The sequence below is a fragment of the Gorilla gorilla genome, chromosome 2, assembly GCF_029281585.2.
Source record: "Gorilla gorilla gorilla isolate KB3781 chromosome 2, NHGRI_mGorGor1-v2.1_pri, whole genome shotgun sequence".
Taxonomy (NCBI): domain Eukaryota; kingdom Metazoa; phylum Chordata; class Mammalia; order Primates; family Hominidae; genus Gorilla; species Gorilla gorilla.
The window spans coordinates 12,975,001-13,000,590 of record NC_086017.1 but is presented as its reverse complement, the minus strand read 5'-3'; the positions used below and the strand labels follow the sequence as shown (position 1 = coordinate 13,000,590).

The 25,590-nt window shown below is 40.3% G+C and overlaps 1 long non-coding RNA gene across 1 annotated transcript in view; it reads left to right on the top strand.

Annotated features, from left to right (window-relative positions):
* The window catches only part of LOC129532728 (uncharacterized), a 32,182-nt gene that overhangs the window by 5,704 nt on the left and 888 nt on the right, over positions 1 to 25,590 (top strand). The window lies entirely within an intron of this gene.

Here is a 25,590-nt window from a genome sequence, read left to right as displayed (position 1 = left end):
TAGCCGGGCATGGTGGCATGTGCCTGTAATCCCAGCTACTCGGGAGGCTGAGACAGGAGAATCGCTTGAACCCAGGAGGCAGAGGGAGGTTGCGGTGAGCCAAGATCGTGACACTGCACTTCAGCCTGGGCAACAGAGCAAGATTCTATCTCAAAAAAAAAAAAAAAGGAAGAAAGTCAGAAATGTATGTTTTTATATGAAACTTACAATTTTACATGTTGGCAAGTAGTTTATATTTAAAAATATAGTAAATTGCTAACCAACAAAATATACCTGCAGGCAGAATTCAACCTGTAGGTTGCCAGTTTCCAGCTTCTTCTTTACATTTTGGAATCAGTCCAGGTCTCTCCCTTGGCTCTGTGCTTATGCAGAGGTATGTCAAAGACTCTGGGTATCCCCTGGACAGAGTCAGACAATGAATAGACCAGCTGTTTCCTGCACCCAGCTTCCATTTTCGATTAAAACCAAATGATGCAAAAGAAAGTGGAAGATAGGTCAGAGATAAAGAGAGGGAGATATCTCAGTTAAGATCCTGGCTGCCTCCCACTCAACCTGTATCTCTTTTTCTAGTTCATTTTATTTTTTTAATAGACTTTATTTTTTGGAGCAGTTTTAGGTTCCCAGCAAAACTGAGTGGAAAGTACAGGAAGTTCCCATATACCTGCAAGCCCCCAACACACTGCCTCCCTAACTATCAACATCCCCACCAGAGTGGTACATTTGTTATAATCAACAAGCCTACTTTGATACATCGTTATCATCCAAAGTCTAAGTTTGCGTTAGGGTTCATTCTTGGTGTCATACGTTCTTTGGGTTTTGGCAAACATAGAATCACATGTATCCACCATTATAGTATTATACAGGGTATTTTTGCTGCCCAAAAAGCTCTCTGTGCTCTACCTATTCATTCCTCCCTCCCCTCAAACCCTGACAACCACAGATCTTTTTACTGTATCCAGTTTTGTCTTTTGCAGAATGTCATATAGTTGGAATCATATAGTATTTAGCTTTTTCAAATTGGCTTCTTTTACTTAGTAATATTTACAGTTTCTCCATGTCTTTTCATGGCTTGATAGCTCATTTCTTTTTAGCAATGAATAATATTCCATTAACTGAATATACTTACAGTTTATTTATCCATTTACCTACTAAAGGAAATCTTGGTTTCTTCTAAGTTACAGCAATTATGACTGTAGCTGCCATAAACATTTGTGTGCGAGTTTTTGTGTAGACATAAATTTTCAACTCATTTGGGTAAATTTCAAGGAACAAATTGCTGGATCGTATGTTAAGAGTATATTTAGTTTTGTGAGGAAATGACAAACTGCCTTCCAAACTGGCTGTACCATTTTGCATTCCCACTAACAATGAATGAGAGTTCCTGTTGCTCCACAACTTTTATCTCTTTTAATGCCTGATATAACTTACTTACACTCAGCTTACTGATGGATATGCATTACTCACCAAACAAGCTGGTAGGTGAAGATTCTGCTTCAGGGGCCTGGATCTCAGAATACCTGAGTAAGGCAAGCTCTTGTTCTGTTCTTTGTGTATTTGGTTAATTTTCAAAGTTGGACATCTCAAGACAAAGCAGTTTCTCTCACAAGTCTGGCCATGAGACTAGGCTCTCCTGAGTCATCTCTCCAAATTTTGGTTGTGAGAAATCCTTTTCTTGTTACGCTTCTGGGAGGAAGTTGGGCAGCATATATTATTAAATATTGTCCCCTTGGAGTTTTAAAATAGCCCAACCTCTAGTCTGAGAGCTGATAAATTGAGCCGAATAGAGATCTGGATAAAATTAGAAGTCCCTAAAACCTGGATGGTGGCAGACTTTACTTTTTAATTTCTATAACCATTTTCTTACACTGCTGAGCTCAATATGAGGGCAGAAGACAACTTTATTTTCCTCTGTTACTTGTTCAAATTTATGGCATGAATGAAATCTTGGTCAGATCTTAGAACTTTCAGGGGTCACTTTCAGATAATTACAAAAACTCCCCATCATTTTCTGTTCCCAAAACAGTCTCAATTCAAGGAATTTGCAATAATTCAAACTCTTATCTGACCGTAGAGATTTTCAGCCTCCAGCTTAGTGATGCTTTTAGCTCTTTTTAGCTTTGCTGAAGTCTATAGAGAGGGTAGGGAGCGTCTGGGTCTCCTGGTCCTCATTAGCTGGGTTCACCCCTCCAAGCTGGAACCAGAAGGTGATAGGCAGGTGAAAGGGGCATAATTTTATGTAGCTGGTGATGCCATGATTTGGAGGATGTTTTAAAACTGCCTGTTTCTCTTTGGGGCATTTGTTTCCCTCTGGTTGTGAGGCTTTTGTGTGTTTCTCAGAGATTTCCCTCCTACGAACCTTCAACTGCACTTCGGGGACATCTCTCTTGGACCAGTTGCATAGGGTTCCCTCCCTTAGGCTCTGGAGTCAGATCTCAGGGGTTTGTATTGTCAGTTATGAATAAATTACCCATACCTCAGTTTCCACACCCAGGAAATAAGGATGATAATAGAATCTAACCCATAGGGCTCTGAGGATTTAAGGAAATGATCAATGTAAGTTGTTTACAACAAAGCTTGGTATGTAATAAGACCTCATAATATATTTTGTTATTATTAGGCCATGTATCAATATTTTGAAGGGAGTTTCTGGAAGATTAAGTTACCAAAGGCACAATTTTAGAGTCAGATAAGGAGGGAAAGATGGGAAATAACTACAAATAATTATGGCATAAAAAATAAGAAATATGTTCCAAAGTTATATGTGATGCCATAGTAAAACAGACACTGGGTTCACCTTCAGAAGACCTGGGTTCTAGTCCTGACTCTGTCCCCAACTGCTGCGTGTTCTTGAAAATGTAACAGAACCTCTCTGTTCTACAACTTATGGTTTCAAGTCCATCTCTTAATTTGGCTGGTTTAATATTGGCTAAATCACTTAAATTCTCTAAACCTTAGTTTCTTCATCTTTAAAAGGCAATGATCAGCCCAGCCCCCATAGGATTCCAGTAGTGATCAAGTGGGAGAGTATATAAACGAGCATAAACTCTAAATCGTTAATTCATTCTCTCAGCAAACATTTCTTGACATTTATTGACCAATCACATGTCCCAGATACTATCAAACTGTAAACCATTGCTAACATCACCATTAAGGAACTGGGTAAACTCCAATATTTCTTCCAGTTTTAAAATTATTGGAATCAAATAATAAAGGAGGACTCCTTCCTCCCCTTGTCCATGAATGGTTTGCACCCGCCAGCTAGAGAAACAGCTAAGGCAGCTCTGTGCAATAGAACTTTCTGTGGTGATGGAAATACTCCAAATTCACGCTAACTAAAACAGCAGCCACCAGGCACACATGGCTATCCAGTGCTTGAAATGTAGCTAGTGTCACTGGGGAACTGGATATTTTATTTTATTTTGAATATTTTATATTTAAGCACACTCATCTAGTGGCTACCATATTGGACAGTACAGAACTCTAAGACCTTAAGCAAAGGGTGGTGCAGGCAGAAAAGGGAAATGCAGACCATGAAGTCTAATTCAAGAGATATATTTGCTACTTGGTAGAAGCATATGTTTGACTGTAGATATTTGGTGTTACTGTTTTTCATTATTAAACCCTGGAACTTAGGTCATTGCGATTCATCTGGAAGAGACTTCCAGCTTAAGTTGCAAAGAGACTTGCCCACTGCCTTTACCTAAAATGGGATGGGGAAAATCCTCAAGACCTCTGTTCTTACAGGGTATAATTTATGTTTCATGAATGATGAAGAATCGAGGATTTATTAGAAATTTTCTACTCATTGGTTTTTAAAACAGGCATGAGTTAAGAGGCATTAAATGCAAACAAATGCATTTCCTCCTAAGTGCTCCATTGATGGAAATATAAGAGTGAATGATTTAGAAAACATATATTCAGAGCCTCTAATTCTGTAATTTCTATAAATCAGACATTGCTAAATGTTGTTGGGAATTCACACACTGAGAAGAACATTGGCATGACTTTATGAAAACATAACTAAGGCTGGGAGCGGTGGCTCATGCCTGTAATCCCAGCACTTTGGGAGGCCGAGGTGGGCAGATCACCTGAGGTCAGGAGTTCGAGACCAGCCTGGCTAACATGGTGAAACCCCGTCTCTACTAAAAATACAAAAATTAGCAGGGCAAGGTGGTGGGCACCTGCAATCCCAGCTACTTGGGAGGCTGAGACAAGAGAATAGCTTGAATCCAGGAGGCAGAGGTTGCAGTGAGCCGAGATCATGCCACTGCACTCCAGCCTGGGCAACAAGCAAGACTCCACCTCAAAAAAAAAAAAAAGAAAGAAAGAAAGAAAGAAAAAAAGAAAACGTAACTATGGAAGGCCTGGTGTGGCTGAAGGGGTAATGGACTCCAAGTCCATTCTCATGCCAGGTCTGGGTTTTTGTTTTTCCTTTTACTGTTTCTACAAAATGGGTGCAATTTCCCAAATCTATCAAAATGAGATAGCTCAAAGAGACAAATCTACTTAAAAGCGCTTAAGAAGTCTGCATAGATTTGAAACCTGGTTCTAACATTTAGTGCCTACGTGACTTTGGGAGAATTCCTTAACTTTTCTGTGCCTCAGTTTCTTAATCTCTCTAAAGTAGGGTACCTGACTCACAGAGTTATTGCAGGGATTTAAACAGTAAGTTCACATAAAGCACTGAGATCAGTGCATAAAATTGAAGACTCAAGGAATACTAGCTAATTTACTGTGATTAAGAGCTCCAAAAATAATAACAATAAAAGAAAAATACAATTTAGTGAGAGATTATAGATTCTGTATATTCTATCAGTTCAGAATGACAGAAAAACTGTTGGCAGGGGCAGAATCCTAGAAGATGGGTTTCTGTTACTCTTGGAAATTGGTGTAGGAGGTGTGCATCTTCACATGTTCTCTAGCAGATCTAAAATGGGGAATCCACCAACAGGTGAACAGACAGTGAACAGGGCCAAGAGCAGGGCAATTTGACTATATCTCCCACATTCCCGGGTGAGCAGAGGAAAAATAAGACAAATATGACAGAACCAGAAAACAACATCATATTGAATACAGGCATACTTCTGAAAATGATCAATTCTAGGAAACGGAAGAAAATACTTGGCATCTTCAAAAGGATGCAAGAAGAGTTTCTGTGATGTGAGAAATCTTATGAAAAAAACAGACTGCTGTAGAAGACTACATACAGGACAGATGCAAAGTTAGCAGGCTGGCCATGGAGAGAGACCTGGGCCTGTCACAGAAGAACAGTGGCAGGATTGGCATGGTGTAGAACAACTTCAGAAGCCCTTCCAGAGTGCAGAAGAACAGCACACAAGGCTGAGATGATGAGAAGCCATCAGCACGACAATTAAGGAGGACAAAGGGAGAATTCTCATCTAGGGTATTCATGACGAGGGAAACAGAACATTTAAAGCAAAAGTAATAAACAAAGACACAACTGGAAAAAATAAATGTTCCTGAAGAGGTCAAGGAAATGGGCAAAGTTACTGAGTCTGCAGATGGAGAGACTACTCACTTCCAATATTCAATGGGAAGAAGCTGAAAAAGGCAAGGAGACATCCTCCCCTATAGCCTCTTCCAGCTTCTTGAGGCTGCCTTCATTCCTTGGCTCATGGCCGCTTCCTCACATCATGCCAACCTCTGCTTCGGTTCTCACATCTCCATTTTCTCTTACCATTTTCTCACATTGACTCTCTTACCTCCCTCTTATAAAGACTCTTATGATTATAGTTGGTCCACACAGGTCATCATGGATAATCTCCCATTTTCAAGATGCTTAACTGCATCTGGAAAATCTCTTTTGCCACCTGATGTACATAGTCACAGGTTCTGCGGACTCATGTATTTGGGGGAACATTATTCTATTAATACTAGAGCCATAAGCAAGTAACAAGCAGCCTAAACAATGAGAAGTGTAAAGTCAGGTCCACCTGCATTTTACTTAGAGCAGTGGTTCCTGGGGGGCACTTCCTGGACCAGCAGCATCAGTATCACCTAGAAATTTGCTAGAAAGGTAAATTCTTAAGCCTCAAGTCAGACCTGCAGAATGGGAAACTCTAGGGAGGTGAGGCTTAGCAATGAACATGTTAATAAGCCTTCAAAATAATACCAATGCATGGCTGAAGTTTGAGAATCCATGGCCTAGAGGAGGGTATGAGAAGCAAGGAACAATATTCTGTTCATGCTCTCAGCAGCTGTCTTTCATACCTGTTTTGTCAAGGAGAAATGTCACTAAGAGGCCTGTAAGTTCTTTGAAGGTTAAATTGCGCTCATCTACGTCTATTTTGTTTATTCATTTTATTGTTCCAAATAGAATTTAAGAGATAGCTTGCAAAAGTCAATCACCTTAATAGGTAAGGTGTTATTCCTGATTTTGTAATCCCTGGGGAACTTTTGCAGGGAAGACAGGATTTGGGTGAGAGGGTGACGGAGGGCTTGTAACCATAATAGGTCTGTTGTCCTATGTGCACAGCAAGTCAATATGCCTAGAAACTGACAGCAGAAGAGGTTTAATTGTAGGACCAGCAAACAAGGAGACAGGAGGAAACCTCAAATCCATCTCTCTAAGAAGTTTGGTGCTAGGGTCTTTAAGGGTTTTGGAGTGGGCCAAAATGCGGAGATTGTTGATTGGTAAAAGAGGGTAGGGTGAAGTCACAGGACAGGGAAATGAAGAAATAGTATTCCCATCCATGCTGATTTGGTTTGGTTTCTCTGGAGGGGTCTTTAAACTGGCATCAGCTGTTTTGCTGGAATTCAAGAATTCCAGATCTGCTTAAGCAGTTCTTTTTTTTTTTTTTGGGGGGGGGGTGGTGGTTGGGGGTGTGGGTAGGGTGGGGGGGTGGTCATCTAGGCTGCAGTACAGTGGAGCAATCACAGCTCACTGCTGCCTCGACCTCCCTGACTCAAGCAATCCTCCCACCTCAGCCTCGGGAGTAGCTGGGACTATAGGTGCACATCACTACACCTGGCTGATTTATTTTTTGTGGCGACAGGGTCTCACTATTGCCCAGGCTGGTTTTGAACTCCTGGCCTCAAGTGCTCCTCCTGCCTCAGCCTTCCAAAGTGCTAGGATTGTAGGCATAAGCCACCACACCCAGCCTGCTCAAGCAATTCTTAAACAAAAACTTTATGATTCTAATATGAGAGATCCCATCTATATAAACAATGGGGATGCAGATGGCCAGTGTCTAGTGTTATGAGACTTTTGGTTACAAGGGAGTAGGTTGAAGTTCAGCCTGATTAATGCTTCATTGTAACTGTACTTCTTCCCATAATTCCTTTTAACGTGGCGAGGATGGCGGTAGGCTGAGTCCCTCCTTTCTCCCAGCCTCTCTCCTCCTGTCCTTCCCCACCCTCCCCTTTAACCTTTACCCCTCCCCCCGACCCCCAACAAAGCAGCCCTGCATGTATTAGTTAGGAGTCAACAAAAACCACATTGGAGGATGTTGGGCAAAGTAACCACTGATTTACAGAATTATAAAATGTTAGAATGAGAAAGAGTCTCTGAGAGCATGTTTCGAAGGCCCTCATTTTACAGAGGACTCTGAGGCCCGAGGAGGTCATGCCCAAGGTCGCACAGTTAATGTGTAGATGCCAGGACTAGCTGCGCAGATTCCTGATTTTATGCTAGTCAGCTAGACTCCAACATGCCAAATAAAAAAGCATGAGCTGTTTGCACCCAAAACCAAGAATCCTGACTAAAACAGAGTAAATCTGCCCTGCTCTTATTTTCATTATAGCTCCACACTGTGAGGAGAATCAGTTGGCAAAATGTGAGAATGAGGATATTCGTTCTAATGCCAGGGCAGAATGAAACTGAAATTTATCTGAGGTGCGACCAGAGCAAGAGCAGCCCTGTGAAGTCTTTGTAGTACCATAGGAAGGAAATCCCCTGAGGGCCAAGAGAAGAATTTTAGAAAGTAAGATCACCAAGGGTAGATAGGGGTGATGAAGCCAGTTGCTGGGATGGGAATGGGTGAGGAGTGAGGCAGGGTTGCCTGTGCAAAGTGAGAGGAGACGGAGTCTTGCTCTGTCCCCCAGGCTGGAGTGCAGTGGCACAAACTCAGCTCACTGCAACCTCTGCCTCCCAGGTGCAAGCGATTCTCATGCCTCAGCCTCCCAAGTAGCTGGGATTACAGGCCTGAGCCATCAAGCCCGGCCCCAAGGAGTTCTTGAAATTTATTTACAGAAACGGAAAGAAGAAAAGGATTCACATTAGCGAAGAGAACTAAAAGAATGAAGAGCAGTGCTTTTGTTTCCTTTAACTGGGAGGATGAAAATTAATATGATTTGAACAGGAAAGAGTTTAGAAGCGTAGTTGTGGGCAGGGCCAGAAGGAGGCTAGGGAGCCAATGAAGGGGCAGGAGAGGATGTAGAAGCTTGTCCCCAAGGTCAGACACATGAAAAATTATGTGCCAAAAGAATGTGGGGCTCTTAAAATAACCCAAGCTCAAGGTATTTCCCTTATTTTTTAATTTTTAAAATTTAACTTCACTTTTTTGTTGTCTTGGTGAGAGGTGAAAAAAGGTTGTGCGGGTGGCAAATATGTTTTAGGAATTGGTGAATTCCAAGCACTGGCATCATATAGTCAGACCTTCTAGTGAGGTCACAAACCCAGGTAACATTAGTTTGGGAACGTTTTTCAACCTTTGAAATCTTACTTGGGCATTTATTTAAATGCCTTTCTTTTCTTATCTGCTTTCATTTTCTTCTTCATTTAAGTGCAGAGATAGAGAATGTGTGCGTCTGTTTCTGCGTGTGAGCAATTCTCTCAAGTCCAAGTCCAGTATTTCCTCTCCAGCCACTCTCTGTTAAATACCAACCGTGCCATCTTGTGGCTGATGGGTATTTGTGCACCTGGCTTAAAGCTCACTTTGAAAAACGAACAAGTCTAAAAAACACCAATATCATGATTTCTCATTAGCTTCAATCATTAAATAATATATGAATTCTGATGTTGCGTATATTGACCATACTGCAATGCGTTAATGAGCTGGATGCTTGTTGTAAAATATGTATTATGAAATGAAGGGCAGTTAAAATGTAATCAATACAAAAAAACACTCACTGGAATTTTATGCATAAACACAGGCTTGAGAATTTAGAAGGGTCTATGGGATTACAACTGTGAAAGCTTTTGTTTTCCACTCGAACTAAAGGAGGTGTCCCTCATCCTTCTCTACTTCAGCCATTCATCATTTACTTCAGATTATTTGCTACAACTTCCTATTACTTTGTTCTCCCCAGCCCCCAGTTTTGCACGTAGAATGCAGTGAGTTCGACAAGATTAGGGATTGCCTTTGCATTTTTCAGCGTTGCATCCCCAATGCTTAGCATTTTCCCTAGCACACAGTAGACGCTCGACAAATATTGGTCAAATGGACTTAATTGATTAAAAATAATAAATAAAATAAGCTCTTAAATAAAAATAAGCACTTATAGGACTACATATAAATTAAAGAAACCTAATCAGGTGGATAAAGAAACTGTGGTATATATACAATGGAATACCACTTAGCCATAAAAAGGAATGAATTAATGGCATTCGCAGCAAGCTAGATGGGATTGGAGACTATTATTCTAAGTGAAGTAACTCAGGAATGGAAAACCAAACATTGTATGTTCTCGCTCAAAGGGGTAGCTAAGCTATGAGGATGCAAAGGGCATGAGGATGACACAATGGACTTTGGAGACTCGGGAGGAGAGGGTGGGAAGGGGGTGAGGGATAAAAGACTACAAATTGGGTTCAGTGTATACTGCTCAGGTGATGGGTGCACCAAAATCTCACAAATCACCACTAAAGAACTTACTCATGTAGCCAAACACCACCTATTCCACAAAAAACTATGGAAAGAAAAAATTAAAATAGATAAAATAGAGAAATTCCTCTAACCAAAGTGAAATGACGTTTTTTCAAGGAATTCAGTGACACTGGTTTAGGTATGTATGTCTGGTACTTTCCAAAGCTGCAGTGTTTCTGGCCATGCTGCTGAAAGTAAAACTGGTAGGAGACTGCTTCGATTATTCAGTGATATGTTGTTAGTATTGAAAAGCCCTCTTTAGAAGGCTGGAGTCTATTAGCAGTAAACTGGTGCCTTTCAAAATCAACAGTCAACTCAGAACAGCTGGGAAATTCATATGTTTTGCCAGATTTCACTGTGTTATTAGGTGACATTTAGATAACTGATTTAAGCCCCACCATCGGGAGCTCCATAACTCACTAAGCTTGTGGATTTCAATGCATGGAAGCAAAGTGCTGGGGCTCTGCCTTTTTGGATATGAACTTAATCATGTCACATCAAGCATTCATTTTAAATTTTAGCACCACATCTGTACTTTGACTTCTGACAAATGCTAAGTGTGTCCTGACACATATTTTTGTCGTGGTAAAAGCCTATTTGAAAACCAGAAGAGATGGTGAAAGGTAGAAAACTGAATTGCACACAGGTTTGAATTTGAGTTTGTATCAATTTTGAGTTTTTTGTTGTCTTCATTCAATTCAGAGAGCAAGTTGGTGGGTTCCCAAATGTTCTCCAAGGGGGACTATTTACTTTACGAAAATCTGAGAACCTCCCAAAATAAAATGAGGTGCAGAGGAGCCCTGGCTATATTTAGAGAAGGGGAGGTACTCTGATTGGCTCGTCTTCCTCCCCCACCCCCACGGTTGCTGGGGGTCCCAGTAAACCAAGGAGGAGAGTGTGGAAATGAGAACCTACCAGCTGAATTGTTTTTATTTTTGGCAGTGAGAGACAAAATTTAACGGTTATTAAAATCATCTAGGAAGCTTGCTAAGATGTGGACTTTCAGACCCACCCCCTTGTGGCTCTGTATACATACAGAAACCAGGAATCTGGTCATTCTGATACAGGAGAGCCATAGAACACACTTTGGGAAGCATTGATTTACTACTTTCAACCAAACAAGTGCAGGGGCTCTGTTTATTTTCACGAATGCATCCCAAGTGCCCCTAGCCCATGGTCTGGATGCAATGAGTAACTTGTTGGTGTAGACGATGGATACGTGGATGGATGGATGAGTGGATGGATACGTACATTCAGGGATTTAAAGAGAGGATGAACAAGAGTAGAAAAGAGAATTGTAAAGTTTCCAGGGTTTCAAAGATTTTTTGAACTTATTCTTAAGTGTTTGATAGATACGTTGCATTTGCCCCCTGATTTTGTGTGACCTTTATTTAAATACCATCTCCCCTTGGCAACAGAGTAGTTTTGTCACTTGAGATTAAAAGTGATTTTGTTTGTAAAATGGCAAACCATCTTGACATTTCATCTACAAACCACTTAACAAATTTCTCTTCTCATCCAAAACTACTCTTCCAAGTCGAATAGAGACTTCTACCAGTGGTTTTAGAAAACAAAACACTTCTTTGTAGTGAAAGTCCAATCGAGCTACCCCAGCAGAGGTGGGAAGGGGACTAAGCTGTGTGCTGGGAGACCTAGATGCCAAGTGTAGCTTCTTTGCTAACAAGTTGAGTGACCTTGATCAAGCCATGTGCCTGGATGAGCACCAGTTTCCCCATGTGTAAAGTAAGAGATTTAACAAAATAGTCCCCAGGGCCCTTGGAGCACCACATATTATTTACCATCGTTTTGAGGCTTTGGGTTTCCTCACATGTCTCATTTTTGGGTGTGAAAATTAGGCTTTCCTGAAGGCCTCCCTTAGTTATATCATGATAGATAGAACAGTGTTTCCCCCAAAGATGACCACATTTAAATCTCTGGAACTTGTGCATATGTTACCTTACATGGCAAGAGGGAGTCTGCAGATGTGATTAGGTTAAGAACCTTGAAATGGGGAGAGTAGCCTGAATCATTCAGGTGGGCCCAATCTATTCACAAATGCTTAAAACCTGGATTATACAGATGGGCCCAATCTAAGCACAGAGCTTTAAAATCAGAGAACCTTTGCCACCTGGGATCAGAGAGCGAACGGGAGCTGTGAGGATGGAAGAAGGGTCACAGAGATGTGATATTGCTGCTTTGAAGACTGAGAAGAAGGCCATGAACCAAGGAATCTGGGCAGCCTCTAGACACTGGAAGGGCAAGGTAAGAGTTTCTTCCCTGGAATTTCCAGAATGGAATGCAGACCTGCTGACACCTTGGTGATAGCCCAGTGAGACATGAGCTGGACTTCTGTCTTACAGAACCATGAGACTTTTGTATTGTTTAAACTTCCAAGTTTGTGGTCACTTATGATAACAGCAATAGAAAACTTATAAATACATTCTAAGGATACAGGAAATATTCAGGAGGCTAGCACTGTGCACAAGCCAACCCACTGTGCAAACCAGGGCTTCCTCTACAGTGGTCCACAGGGTCATTTAACCTGGACCTTATACTTATCACAGTCCTCAAATTTAGATTTTGACACTTATCTGCAAACAATTCCTTTGAAAACTATGTGTGTGTGTAAAATGCATGTGTGCATACATAGATATGTGTGCATATATAAGCATACATACACATATATTCAGTCAGATATAGTCAGTGAGATGATTTCTTCAACATCCCTATAAAACCATAGAATGATCTGAAAACACAATTGATAACTTGTAACAAATGCCACTCAAGTGAAGCGCGTTGCAGTGGGTAAGCCCAGTATAAATAGTAAAAGGACACTCTGAGGCAAGTAGTCTTTATCATGCAGCTCTGGATCAGGAAGCTAATTAGTCTGGGTTTGATGAACTCAGAGGCTGAAAGGAGCACCTGGATACACGTAAAATTATAACGCAGAAGGGAACCGTGGAAATTTCCCAGGCCTGTACTTCCTTCATGCCACAGACTGAGACTCAGAGGGTCAAAAACTATTCCAAAATCACACCTGAAGTATTCTTTTGGCTACAGTGGAAGTTCCTATAATCAAACGGAAAACAGAATTGGAAAGTGAACTGCTATCACTATATCTAGAACCTGTACTGCATGAGCCTATCTCAAAAGCCAACTGCTGTGTCATGTTTTGATGGCTTGCTAAAGAAACTGGGAAGATGAGCGTAGTTTAAGGAGGCAGCGAGTGGAAGAGGGGCAGCTAGGATACAAGAACTGATCCTCATCTAAGCAATCAACGCACCCTGGCTAGCAATAGGCACACACAGCTCAAAGTCATAAGCATAACCTCTACTTTAAAGTGGTCTACAATCCACGTTGGCCTAAATCATCTGGATAATTTCCATATCATTAAACATGAACTGAGCACCATCTACAATATTAGAGTTGGAAGAAACCTTAGGAGCATGTAGTTTATCCCAGTTATACAAATGCAAACAGGCCTAACAGGTTAAGGGTTCCTCCTAGTGGCAGAGCCAGGATTTCAGCCCCATTGATTAATTTCCAGACACTTGCTCTTTCTCCTCTGCTCACTAGAACTTGGATGCTCCCTTTTTATGAAGATCCTCAAAGCATCATGAAATGAGTTTTCAGTGTCAGTTCCATGTACCAGCATTGCCTAACTCTTAGTCTAAAAGTGTGCCCCCTGGAGTCAGGGTTCATGTCCTCTGGTAGAAGGGAAAATGGACTCATAATGTCATCCCAACTCTTTGGTGAATAAATAAAAAACATTCCACTTCTAGGCTGAGGACACAACTTCTTTAAGGAGATTTGAATGAAAACCACTAATTATTTGCCAGCAGTCTGATATCTGAATCACCCACAGTGTTTGCAATACTACAGACTTCTCACTTTTCTTTCATCTGTCAAGAAATGCTACCTTAAAAGGCTGTCAGTGATCAGCACAATATATTTTAACATTAGATTAAAAAGTCCATCCAGAGCCATTAGAATAAACTCAAATTTGCTGTTAAACCTAATATGAAGATATTATTCAAATACTTCCAACCTCAGACCTTTGCTGAGGCAATTTCTTAGATCTTTGCTCCTGATTTTTCTAAATTCACTCCCCGAATGAAGAGACCCACTAAATGTCTCCCTGTCAAATGCTACAGTTTTAGGAAAATTCATTTTACTGTTAATACTTAAGGGACAGAGGGATTTCAGATTTGAGAGATCTGCATTCTGTGGGGATACTTGATGTGTGTCCCTGTGCTAATTTTAAATCTCATCATAGAAATGAAATACATAGATAAGAAAAGTTGTGTTAAATGAGCACTGTACATGGATTATCCATTTGCAAAGACTGATAATGCAATAAAGTACTCTTAACATTGAAAATGTGAGTAATAATATGTAATCTTTCTTTGATTCTGAATGCACTTTAAGATTGTGCAGTGCCTTGGACTTATCACAGGGAATATTACTTTTTATGGATCATAGGACCATAGAACTTTGGAATTGAAAGGAACAATTTGGATCATCCAGTTAAGGGTTGACAACTAGGTTTTGCCTAGTTATGAACAACAATTGATTGTTATGGTTCTGGTGTGCTATGCTGAGAATTCTGAGGTTATGTTTGGATTCAGTGGAAAAGTATAATGAGATCGATTAGCAATGTCTGCGTAGGGTGGGAGGAAGAAACAGTGGCTGGTTTGGCACTTATTTGGTGTCCTTAACGAGTCCAACTTCTTCATTTAACAATGAGTAGCGTAATGTCAAACATAGTAAAAGGATTTGCCTTTTACTATGCCAGAGTCAACCAGCTGGCAAAGTTGTGGTCAAGCAGAACTAACCACCACTATTGCTACCACAGGATGTTAGCTCTACAATTTCAACTGGCAACTTCTAGAAAATAGAAAATAAAATAATTTCTTGAATGTCTAAAAACTTTGGCAGAAAAAAATAACCAACTAAGCAGAAAATATATTTGGATGGTGATATAGTTTACCTAGGAAATTGATGACAATTCATTGAATAGTTTAAAAGAATTTGAAGTCAAATTTTTTGCGAGGCACCGTGTAGTTTAAACTATAATTATGCTTTTAGAATTCATTTTTATACTCTGAAATATGTTTGTTTTCTCTATGCAAGTTACTGCATTAGAGTTGTGAGAATAGTAATGAAATATTTTAGGCAAAAATCCCCTAGCGTTTAACAGATGCTTAGTGAGTACTTGCTGGATTCAGACAATGTACTCAGTCCTGGAAATTCAATGCCAAATGGAACCCTACGTTAAAGGAGTTGTCAGCCTGGTTGGCAATATCTGGCACCAAAACCAATGGTTAAAGCAACTTTGTTTTGTTTTGTATTTTAAATCTGTAGAGAAATCCAAGAAATGAGATAGAAGTCATGTCCTGAAGAAAGTTAAAAAATAGTAAGTGTGGCTCGGCACTGTGGCTCACACCTGTAATTCCAGCACTCTGGGAGGCTGACGTGGGAGGATTGCTTGAGGTCAGGAGTTCAAGACCAGCCTGACCAACACGGTGAAACCCCGTCTCTACTAAAAATACAAAAATTAGCCAGGCATGGTGACAGGCACCCATAGTCCCAGCTACTCAGGAGGCTGAAGCAGGAGAGTCACTTGAACCCAGGAGGCAGAGGTTGCAGTGAGCTGAGATCACATCACTGCACTCCCGCCTGGGCACTAGAGCAAGACTCCATCTCAAAAAAAAAAAAAAAAAAAAGGAATAGTAAGGGAGAAGCTGACAAGACAAGCTGACCATTTTTTTCAAATAAATGCTCAATGACTATTTGAAACGTCAAGCTTTTAAGTATTTTAAATATTTTTACTAAAATACAGCACAAGTACAATAAATCAAAATACATAGCTCAGTGAATTATCACACAATGAACAGAGTGATCACAACCACGAAACCATCATTCAGAGCAAGAAATGGAACATCACCAACTCAGAAACCCCTTTCATGCTCCTCCCAGTCTTTACCCCTTACATTAGCCCAAGCGTAATTACCATCCTGACTTCTAACACCAGATTCATTTCTCCAACTTTTTTACCTTTATGTTGATGAATCACATTATATTCATTATTTTATATCTGGCTTCTTTTGCTTAACAGTATTTTGTCAGAGTTATCCATGTTCTGAGGAGCTATAATTTATTTTTATTACTATATAATATCATACTGTATAAATATATTTTAGTTTGTTTATCCATTCTGTTGTTGGAAGATACATATCTACGTTACTTCCAAATTGGAATTACTACAGATGATGTTTGTTTTTCTCTCTTTTTTTTTCTTTTGTGAAAGCAAGTTCATTAGGAAAGTAAAGGAATGAAGAATGGCTACTCCATAGGTAGAGCAGCCTACAAATGATGTTTCTACAAAGGTCCTTGTACATGCATTGAAATGCATGCATTTCAACTAGGGACATACTTAGGATTATAATTGCTGGGTTATTGGTATAGATATGACTAACATAAATATTTCCAAGCAGTTTTCTAAAGTGGACGTAACCAATTTATACTCATATTTATAGCATAGGAGAGTTTGCATTGTTCTACATCCTTGTTAACTTTGGTTATTTTCAATTAATATTAATTGGTCTAGTAGGTATTTCATTAGAGTTTAAATTTGCATTTTCCTAATTACGAAGAAAGTTGAACATATTCTCATGTTTGGGCATTTGGAGACCCTTTTTTGAAGTACATGTTAAAGCCTCTTGCTCAATTTTCTTTCGGATTTAATTTATAGATTTTTTAAAGAAATTGGACAATATTCAAAGTAAGAACTACAGTTCATCGAAAAACACCGCAAGAATGTGCATCAGTCGGGGATAAGTCAGGTTTCATAAACCACCCCAGTTATATGAAAAGGGAGCTTAATACAAAGAATTGCTAACTAGATACAGAATTGTAACCAGGTAACTGAAAAGGCAAAAAGAGAACATTAAGGTAACATGGAGGTAACAATTGCAGGTCTAGAATATAAAGGGAAAGGTTGGCATTATTAAACTCAGAAGCTGGAAGCAGGGGCCTATTGAGCTGAAATTCAGTGCTCTGAGAAGGTGCTGGTCAGCTACAGCCAGGGTCTCTTGACAGGTTGAAAGGCTGGTTCTGCAAATGTTGGAAAAACTACATATTGGATGTGATTGCTGCTTTGGGAACACAATGACATTGGAGAAGTGGGACGAGCATGGTGCTCCCAGGAGCAAGAAGCGGACAGGAAGGAGTGAGTCTCTTCTTTCTCCAGCCTTGTGGTTTCCCTCTAGTACCTCCGAGGGGAGCACAAAGCTAAATAGCTCCCAGAGAGGTTGGAGCTAAGAGACAGTAGGTTAATTACTGGCAAGAGATCAAAAAGGCAAACCAATGAGTGGGAGAAGATGCACAACAAACAATGGACTTGGCTCTGGATTTGAGTGATATATAGCAGGTAATAATAGTGTAACCAAAAATTTGGGTTAGTTGCTTATCACTTGCAGAGTTCAATTAACAAGAGTGAGGTCTGGTATAAAGAAAGTGATTTATTTCCAAAGCTAGCTTAGAGGATGAAGCACAGGCATCCCACCTTTAAATGTACCGCTTCCCTCTTGGAGAAGAAAGTGAGCACTTTTAAAAGACGGGAGAAAGTGAGCAAGGGCAAAGGTCCTCATACTAGCTTATCTACCACGCAGTAGAGCTGGTGACTGCTGGTGTTTTCCTGGGCAAGCTGTTATCTCCCAAGGCAACTTCCTGGAGGGTGAGAGTTCCCTAGCAAACATGCTGTGGTTTGTAAATTAACTGTTAAGAGTTCTGTCTTAGAGCACACAGTTACGTGAACTTACCCAGTAAGAGATGTCTGAAGGAGAGGTAAAAGTCTATATAGTTCCATTTCTGAAGGGCTAAATAGGATGTGGGGAACCAGGAGAACAATAAGAGAGAAAAACCACCTCTTAGAAAAATAGGGGTACTGGGTTACAATTGCTAGGCTTTGAGATAGTGCTTACCACGTGCCAGCTCTGTTCTAAGGCTTCACCATGTTATTATAATTCATCTCACAAAGGCCCTTTAAGAGTAAATTATCTTCATTCCCACTTGAAAGATGAGGAAACAGAGGCGAGAGAGTTTAAGTAACCTGCCCAAAGTCGTACAGCCAGGAACTGCCAGATAGAATAAAATTCAGATAGATTTAATTCATTTTTGTCTTCATACTCAAATTCAAAAATAGGATTTACTGTTAAAACAGCTATAAAAAATTATAGTAAATGAGACATGAAAAGTAATAGCAGGTCTCCTGACTTAAGGGAACTTTTTTACAGTAATCAATAATTTCTAGTCATAAAGATATGGCTCATAAAAATGTGGCCGATGGCATCAATATCTTTTATCTTTTACCTTCTAGAAAATTCTTATCTGCTTTTAGTTGGTCTTTCAAGAATTCTTGTCTTGTTCTTTCAAGAATAGTGAAAACACATAGATTTTATGGATGTGGGTTGTTTAAAATTATGTTTACTGACTGTTGATCTGCTTTCTGCACTTTGTTCTTGCAGATGATAATTGTCTGGGTGAGAATAGTTCTTCTTTGCCTTCTCTGGAATCAAAACTTAGGCTCAAACTTCTCCCAAAGCAGTAACTCATAGGAAAACTCTAGATTATTCATTGCCTGTGCATGATTGTATGAATGTCACTGAACTGCCTACAGGCCCAGTAATTTCACTTTTCTCACCTGTGGATGCAGCCTACACATGCTGATCGGTCAGAGATTTGGAGAAAATAGAATTCATTGATTTATTTATGCTTGCTCTGAAGTGTAGGGTAAGCTGAAAACCTGACTTTCTTTAAAAGACAAGTCAGTGTTGGCAGTCTTCTAGAATTTGAGTGGGGAACTAAGGCTTATTGGGCCCCCTCTGTGTCTCAAGCACTGTGTGGCAAGTAATGCCACTGCCTCCTTATTGGTGTCTCCTAATCCACACTTGTCCCGATTCTTCTGTTCCTCCACCTTGCAGCCAAATACTGATTTCCAAATGCAAACCTAATCATAAGATTCTGCTTTGGGGAGGGTGAAAATTCTTAATATGGTCCACAGGAGCTAATTTTCTTGTAAACTGCAACCTCAACCTCCTGGGCTCAAGCAATCCTCCTGCCTCAGCCTCCCAAGTAGCTGGTACTACGGGTGCATGCCACCATACCTGACTAATTTTTTTTAATAGAGACAAGGTCTCACTGTGTTGCCTAAGCTGGACTCAAACCCCCAAACTCAAGTGATTTTCCTGCCTCAGTCTCCCAAAGTGGTGGGATTGCAGATGTGAGCCTCAGCCACTTTTATCTTTTCTCCCTGAGCTCTGGCCTCAATGAGTGTCTCCAGCCTTAGGGTTCTTGCATATGCCGTTCCTGCTATGCTCTCCCTCCCGGACCCACACCCTCTTCCCTAGTTACCTCTTACTAATGTTTCAGACATTACTTCCCAAGGGAAGGTCCTGTGCCTTTCTTCCCCAGACAGGTCAGGTCCTCCAGTTAGGGGCTCATAGCACCACGGACTTCCTCTTTATAACATTGATCATTTATGTTATATACTGGCACGTTTATGTAATCAATGTCTGCTTTCCCCATTAGAACTGTAGGTTCTGGGAGAGGGTGGGCCACATCTGTTTTGTTCACCATTGTCTGTCCTCCATACCTAACGCTATACTTCAATATGGCAACCGCTTGAAAAAGATGCGATGAAGAGTAAATTAACTTACATTACGTCTCCATGATCACAGCTGGTAGGGAGAAGTGAGCAGCCCATCTGTTCAAGGTCTGGTCTAAATTTTTCTATCAACAAGGGCCAGTGCAAATCAATATTCTGATGTCAGTTTTTGATTTATTTGTCTATCTGGAGAGGCTATAACTTCATCACTGTCGTCACAGCAGTGCACACACAGTCATGAGGGTCACTGTAGGAGCAGTCTGATTGGAAAGTTCTAAGGTAGGGCCCAGGGGTCTATCTGCATGTGAACAGGCACTCAGATGTCCTGGGCCCACTTTGAAGAACAATGCCCTGGTGCTCACCCTATTCCATCCTCACCCCAAAACAAACTCTGGCTGCAAAAACATTTTCTGCCCTTCGAGATCTCTGTATAGTCACATTCTTCCCTGCATTCGTTTTCTTGTGCCACTATAACAACCACAAGCTTGGTGGCTTAATACAAAACAAATTTGTCTTTATAGTTCTGGAGATCAGAAGTCTAAATTTAGTCTCAGTCAGCAAAAATCAAGGTGTTGGCAAGGCTGCAGCCCTTCTGGAGGCTCTTGAGAGAATCCTTGCCTTGCCTTTTCTGCTTCTGGAGGCTGGTGCATTCCTTGGCTCATGGTGGTCCCACATCACTGGACCTCTGCTTCTGCTGTCACATCTCTGTCTCTGACCCTCCTGCATCCTTTTTTTTTCTGAGATGGAGTCTCACTCTGTCACCCAGGCTGGAGTGCAGTGGTGCAATCATGGCTCACTGCAACCTCAACCTCCTAGGCTCAAGCAGTCCTCCTGCCTCAGCCTCCCAAGTAGCTGGTACTACAGGTGCATGCCACCATATCTGGCTAATTTATTTTTAATAGAGACAAAGTCTAAGCTGTTGCCTAAGCTGGTCCCAAACCCCCAAACTCAAGCGATTTTCCTGCCTCGGTCTCCCAAAGTGCTGGAAGTGCTGGGATTGCAGATGTGAGCCACTGTGTCCAGCCCTGCATCCTTCTAATAGGGACCCCTGAGATTATATTGAACCCACCTAGATATTTCAGGAAAAATTCTCCATCTCAAAATCCTCAACTTAACACATCTGCAAAGCCTCTTTTGCCATGTAAGGTGATGTATTCGCAGGGATGTAGATTTCTTCAGGGGACCATTATTCAGGTTGCCCAAACCCTACCTCATCATTCATTCTTCCCTTCTATTTCTAGTGAAGAAATGCCTCTTGCATTTGCCAAGGCTTACACCATAACTTTCCCATGTTCTGTCCTTTACCTCCTCCCACACACTGTGCTCCTCCTCTCAGCAACTAATTCCCCTCATTGTCTTCAAATGGAGTTATCAAGTTCTCTGAGTTTGCATTCCCAGCTCTGCTACTTTGATGCTGTTAAGTAGTCACAGAGCTTTGACTCTCTGGTTCCCTTTAAGTTGCCTTACAGATAACAACTCTCTGTAAGGCAGATATTTGGGACTATCTGGAGGATTAACTCAAATAATGAATGAAAATCTCTCTCCCAGAGCATGGCTGGTGGAAAGCATTCCACACATGTAGGTTGTTGTATTCATTACCTTCAATATTGCCCTCTTTCTTCTGTCCTATCCCGGGGACTGGAGGTCTATACTACTTTTAGTGATGACTGGGTTCTCACTCTAAGCCATCATTCAGATAGCACATATCATGACTGTGTAGACATAAGCTGGACTTTCTCCTCTGAGTTAAATTCAGTCCAACAATTGTTTATCAATATTTCACTCTGTGCTATCACTGAGCGTATAAAGATGAGTCAGGCATGGTTTCTAACCTCAACCAACATTCTGCAGAGCTGTGGAACTGGATGTGGAAAAATAAAACTTCAAAATAAAGTGGTAAGTGCCTGGAAGAAAAGACATTTGAGCTGAGTGAGCCAGGAAATCCTTTCGCAGAGAAAATGTTAAATTATAAGCACTATTGCTGGTTGTTTTCATTGATTATATCTCTGCCCGAGGCATTGGGCCAATCTCTGTCATCAGAAAGATTCATGCTCAAGTGTTTCAGAATAATGAGAACTTCACCACTCTCTTATTTCCTGCCCAAATCTGGTGAAGAGAGCTTGTTGGAGGGGCCTGTATAATCCCCAGATTCCCTACTTTTTCAGCAACAGGCATGATACAAATTTAAAGCAGCACAGTCAGTTTGCTTTATCAGGATATGGTGGCTGCCTAAGAGTCATCAGCCAGCACAGAGACTCCTGCCAACAGGAAAATGGCCATGTGATGAAGCTCAAAAGACATCTAGCTGGGCTGTAAATCAGCAGTGCTCTGACTTTCTAGATGCTGACTCATTACAGCAGAGCAGAAGACCTAACCCTCCCCATCCTATGCATTCCTGCTTTGCAGAGCAAAAGACTTCTGTGAAGACCAAGAATTGGAGTAGGCGCAGTCACAATCAAATCTCTAAAAATGCATCAGTCAACCAACATAACAACAAAAGCAAGTTCCAATACTTTTCTCAACTCTATTAATTAATGCAATAAGAGCAACAACCCAAACCCAAACCAACTTAAGACAGTGCTGACGCTGTATAAGTAATACAGTACCCTTCCAGAAAGTTGTGGGAACCCCTTGATCTATGCCTGTACAGTCTCAGTAGAAGCTTTGCAATATTGTCAAAGCATTGGTTGGCTGCCAGACTTCTTGAAAGAAAATAAAATGAAAGTGTATAGCAAACTCTAATAATGCCCTAATTTTTGTTTATGAAAACCAAGTAAGTTTTAGTTATTCATATTTTAAATTTGTATTAATAAAAAAATCTTTAGTTGCACATCAAAATGAAAGTCCACAGGCTTGTCTTCAGTCCCCAAAGAAAAGACTTAACATTCAGGGATACATTTGTATCTATCCAGGAGGACCCCTTGTAGAGTACAGTGGCCTCATAGCCCTACCCTGAGAAACACTGAGACCAACATCCACTCCCTATCTCCCAGACCCCTTGATGTCTCGTCCCTGGCGTCCATCTTGGGGGAAGCTGAGCAGTGTCAGATAGGACTGAAAGAAGCAAGAATAGGACCACAAATCTAAAGCAAGAGGAAGAATCTGGAGGTTGACCCAGGCAATGGTGGAAGAAGGACCAAGTGAATAGGACAAAAGTTAAGGAACACACAGTGAGTTAAGATATGAAGAGGACTAAATTCACAAAGCTGTAGAAAAAAATGAAAGCTGATTGAGACCTGGAAAATCATTTATACTGAACCTGTGTTTTCAAAGGGAGAAAGTGACTTGTGATCGCAAAAAATAGGGATAATAGCACCAACCTCTCAAGATGGCTGTAAAGTTCAATGAAGGAACACATGCAAAACACAGATATTGATTTTGGATTAGAGTAAGTGTTTAACAAGTGTTTGTTCATTCATGAGTGACAGAACCTGAACTAAGTCTTCTAATTTAGAAGCAAGTACTCTGTCAGGCTACCAGAAATCCCAAGTATGTAGGAGATTCATAATAAAACAATGGTAACCTTTAGAGCCTGATACTGGGCCTAAGCTATGGTCTATTTACAGGGATCCTGTTCAGACAGGAATGGATCTCAGGTCCAGGATGTGACTCCATCCAGTAAAGTTAAAGTCATTTGCTATGTGGTATACTCTTATAACATAAAGTTCTTATAGACAGCACTTGCCACATTGGGATGTATACTATTATTTGTATATGTGTGTCTTAGCTACTAGTATGACCTCTTTGGAAGAAAACATACCTCCTTTTAATTTTTTTATAATGAAAGTAATTACTTATAATTATGTTTATTTATAATTTCTTATAATTATGATGTCTTAGAAAAATAGAAAGCTTTTAGAAGCCAGTAGAGAAAAAACTCCTAGTATCCAGAAGTATCCACTGTTTCAAAGTATTTATTTTGGTGTGCATTATTTTGTCTGCGCATTTCTTTTTAACCTATAAATACACACATGCAAGAAGCATACAATTTGCTGAGAAAAAACAGCTTTTGTCTAAGCATGCACCTCTGTGGACTAAATTGGATCTAAGACCCAGTAACAAGTGGACAGGGAAGACATGCGTGAGTGTGTGTGTGTGTGTGTATGTGTGTGTGTGTGTGTGTCTGTATGTCAGGGTTTTCAGTAATGAACAACAGAAACTGACTCTGGCTTACCAAAGCAGAGAAATCATTTATTGGAAAGATGTCAGATAACTCACAAATTACTTTATCATTTAGCTCATTTCTATCTTGCATGTTTCAAATAATGTTGATATAAACATCTTTATGGATCAATTTTGTCTGCTTTTTGCATTATTTCCATGGGATAGATTTCTAGAAGTAAAAAGTAAAGGTTAATCCTTTTAGATCATGAGATTTCCTATTTTGGATCCTTAATTTTGATTAATATCTTAGATACAAGTAATTTTTATGAAGGAAAATGAGTGATAAATCCTTTCAGTGTGTGTATATCCAAGATGCATACACTATAAGGCCTACCAACTGCTCATTGCTCCGATTGTAGCTGTTGCTATGGGTACACGCAGAGAATTGATGACATCCCTGAAATTTAGTTGGTAGAGAAGGCTCCATGTGCTGCTGCTGCTGCCACCACACTAACTAGCCTGGTGTTCATGCTGAATCCAGCAGTTGAAACAGTGTGGCTGAAATAAACCCTCTACTTAATCTTTCTTCTCTAAGATGGTCCCTGCACTCCTTCACCAGCAACCACCATGGTTCATACTGTTTCTTTGGAGAAAAAACATATAATATATCCTACTTAACTAGATACCTGTTATGCTGTTTATATGTCTGCTTCCCAACCTCTACCCTCAAGCTGTAATCCAGCCCAGGGCAAATGTTACATTTTAGTCATCTTTCTTCTCTGCTAGCTTATTAGCCTCATTCACCCAGGGTAATGGACTCTTCTGTCTGTTTTCTTTTCTGCTGTACCCCTCGTTCCTATAAAAAATACCTGGTGCATAGGAGACATATAGTGACTATGTTTATTAATTTGAGTTGAAGAATAGACAAGTAATTCAGAGTCTACAGTATTAGCATAGTTTTTGTCTCTGAACACACTGGAGTTTTGTTCTCATCTTGGTCTTGCAAGTCACTTTAGCTTTTTTCTGTCTTACGACTTTTCAGTTAGCTCCTCTACTGAAGCACATTATTAGACTCTTATATCCATTTTTCTATTTTTCATTAATGAAAAGTCACATTGCTCATGCATCCATTAATAACTTCATATGCAATATCTTCCCCAATTAACACCTGGGATCTAAATTTTTCTGTTTCCTCATATACAAATGGTAAGCTAATGTCAGTTGCCGCAAAGGGTATATTTACTAGGATTTGGGGACCCAAATCCTCTTCATGCTATTGGGAATGATATTTATTCAGACTGGGATTTGACCTGTTTTTTGTCTCTCTTCTCAGTTTCTTTGTGAGTTGGTTAACTTTTTCATACAGTATAGGTCTTCTCAGTTACATGATTCTACTTACATCTGATTTTAGTAATTGTGCTGGTCTGTTATTTTTAAGCGAGTTTCTTAAGAAGTTATTCTGTTTCTGACCACTGAATAGCATCATAGCATTTTACAACTGTCCAGGGATTGTGAAACATTGGTCTTCCTCAAGTATAGAAGGGTGATGAAAGCCAAGAACATCATCCTCAGTAGTTCTACTTTCATTTGTTATACTTACGTTTCCATGTAAGATTTCTTCTGAGCAAATAATTTTGAAGCTTATATATGTGAATATATATGTGTATACATGTATACATTTGTATGTATATATGCATATGTCAACATATGTACACAGATATGAAAATCACAAAGTTAGTACCACCCTGTGGCAGGCATTACAAATGTAACCAAGTTCCACTTCTTCTACACAGAGTATTAGACTACTCTGCTCCCTTGAAGTTAGACTGAGCCCTGGGATTCACCTTGGCCAGTGAAATATGAGTGAAGGTGATATGTTTCACTTCCAGACAGAAGCATTTAAGAGACAGTGTTCAATTCTCCAAGCTTTTTCCTTCAGCCATGGGCAATCTGCGATTATAGAAGCACATACTGATGTGAAGTTTCCACAAGACC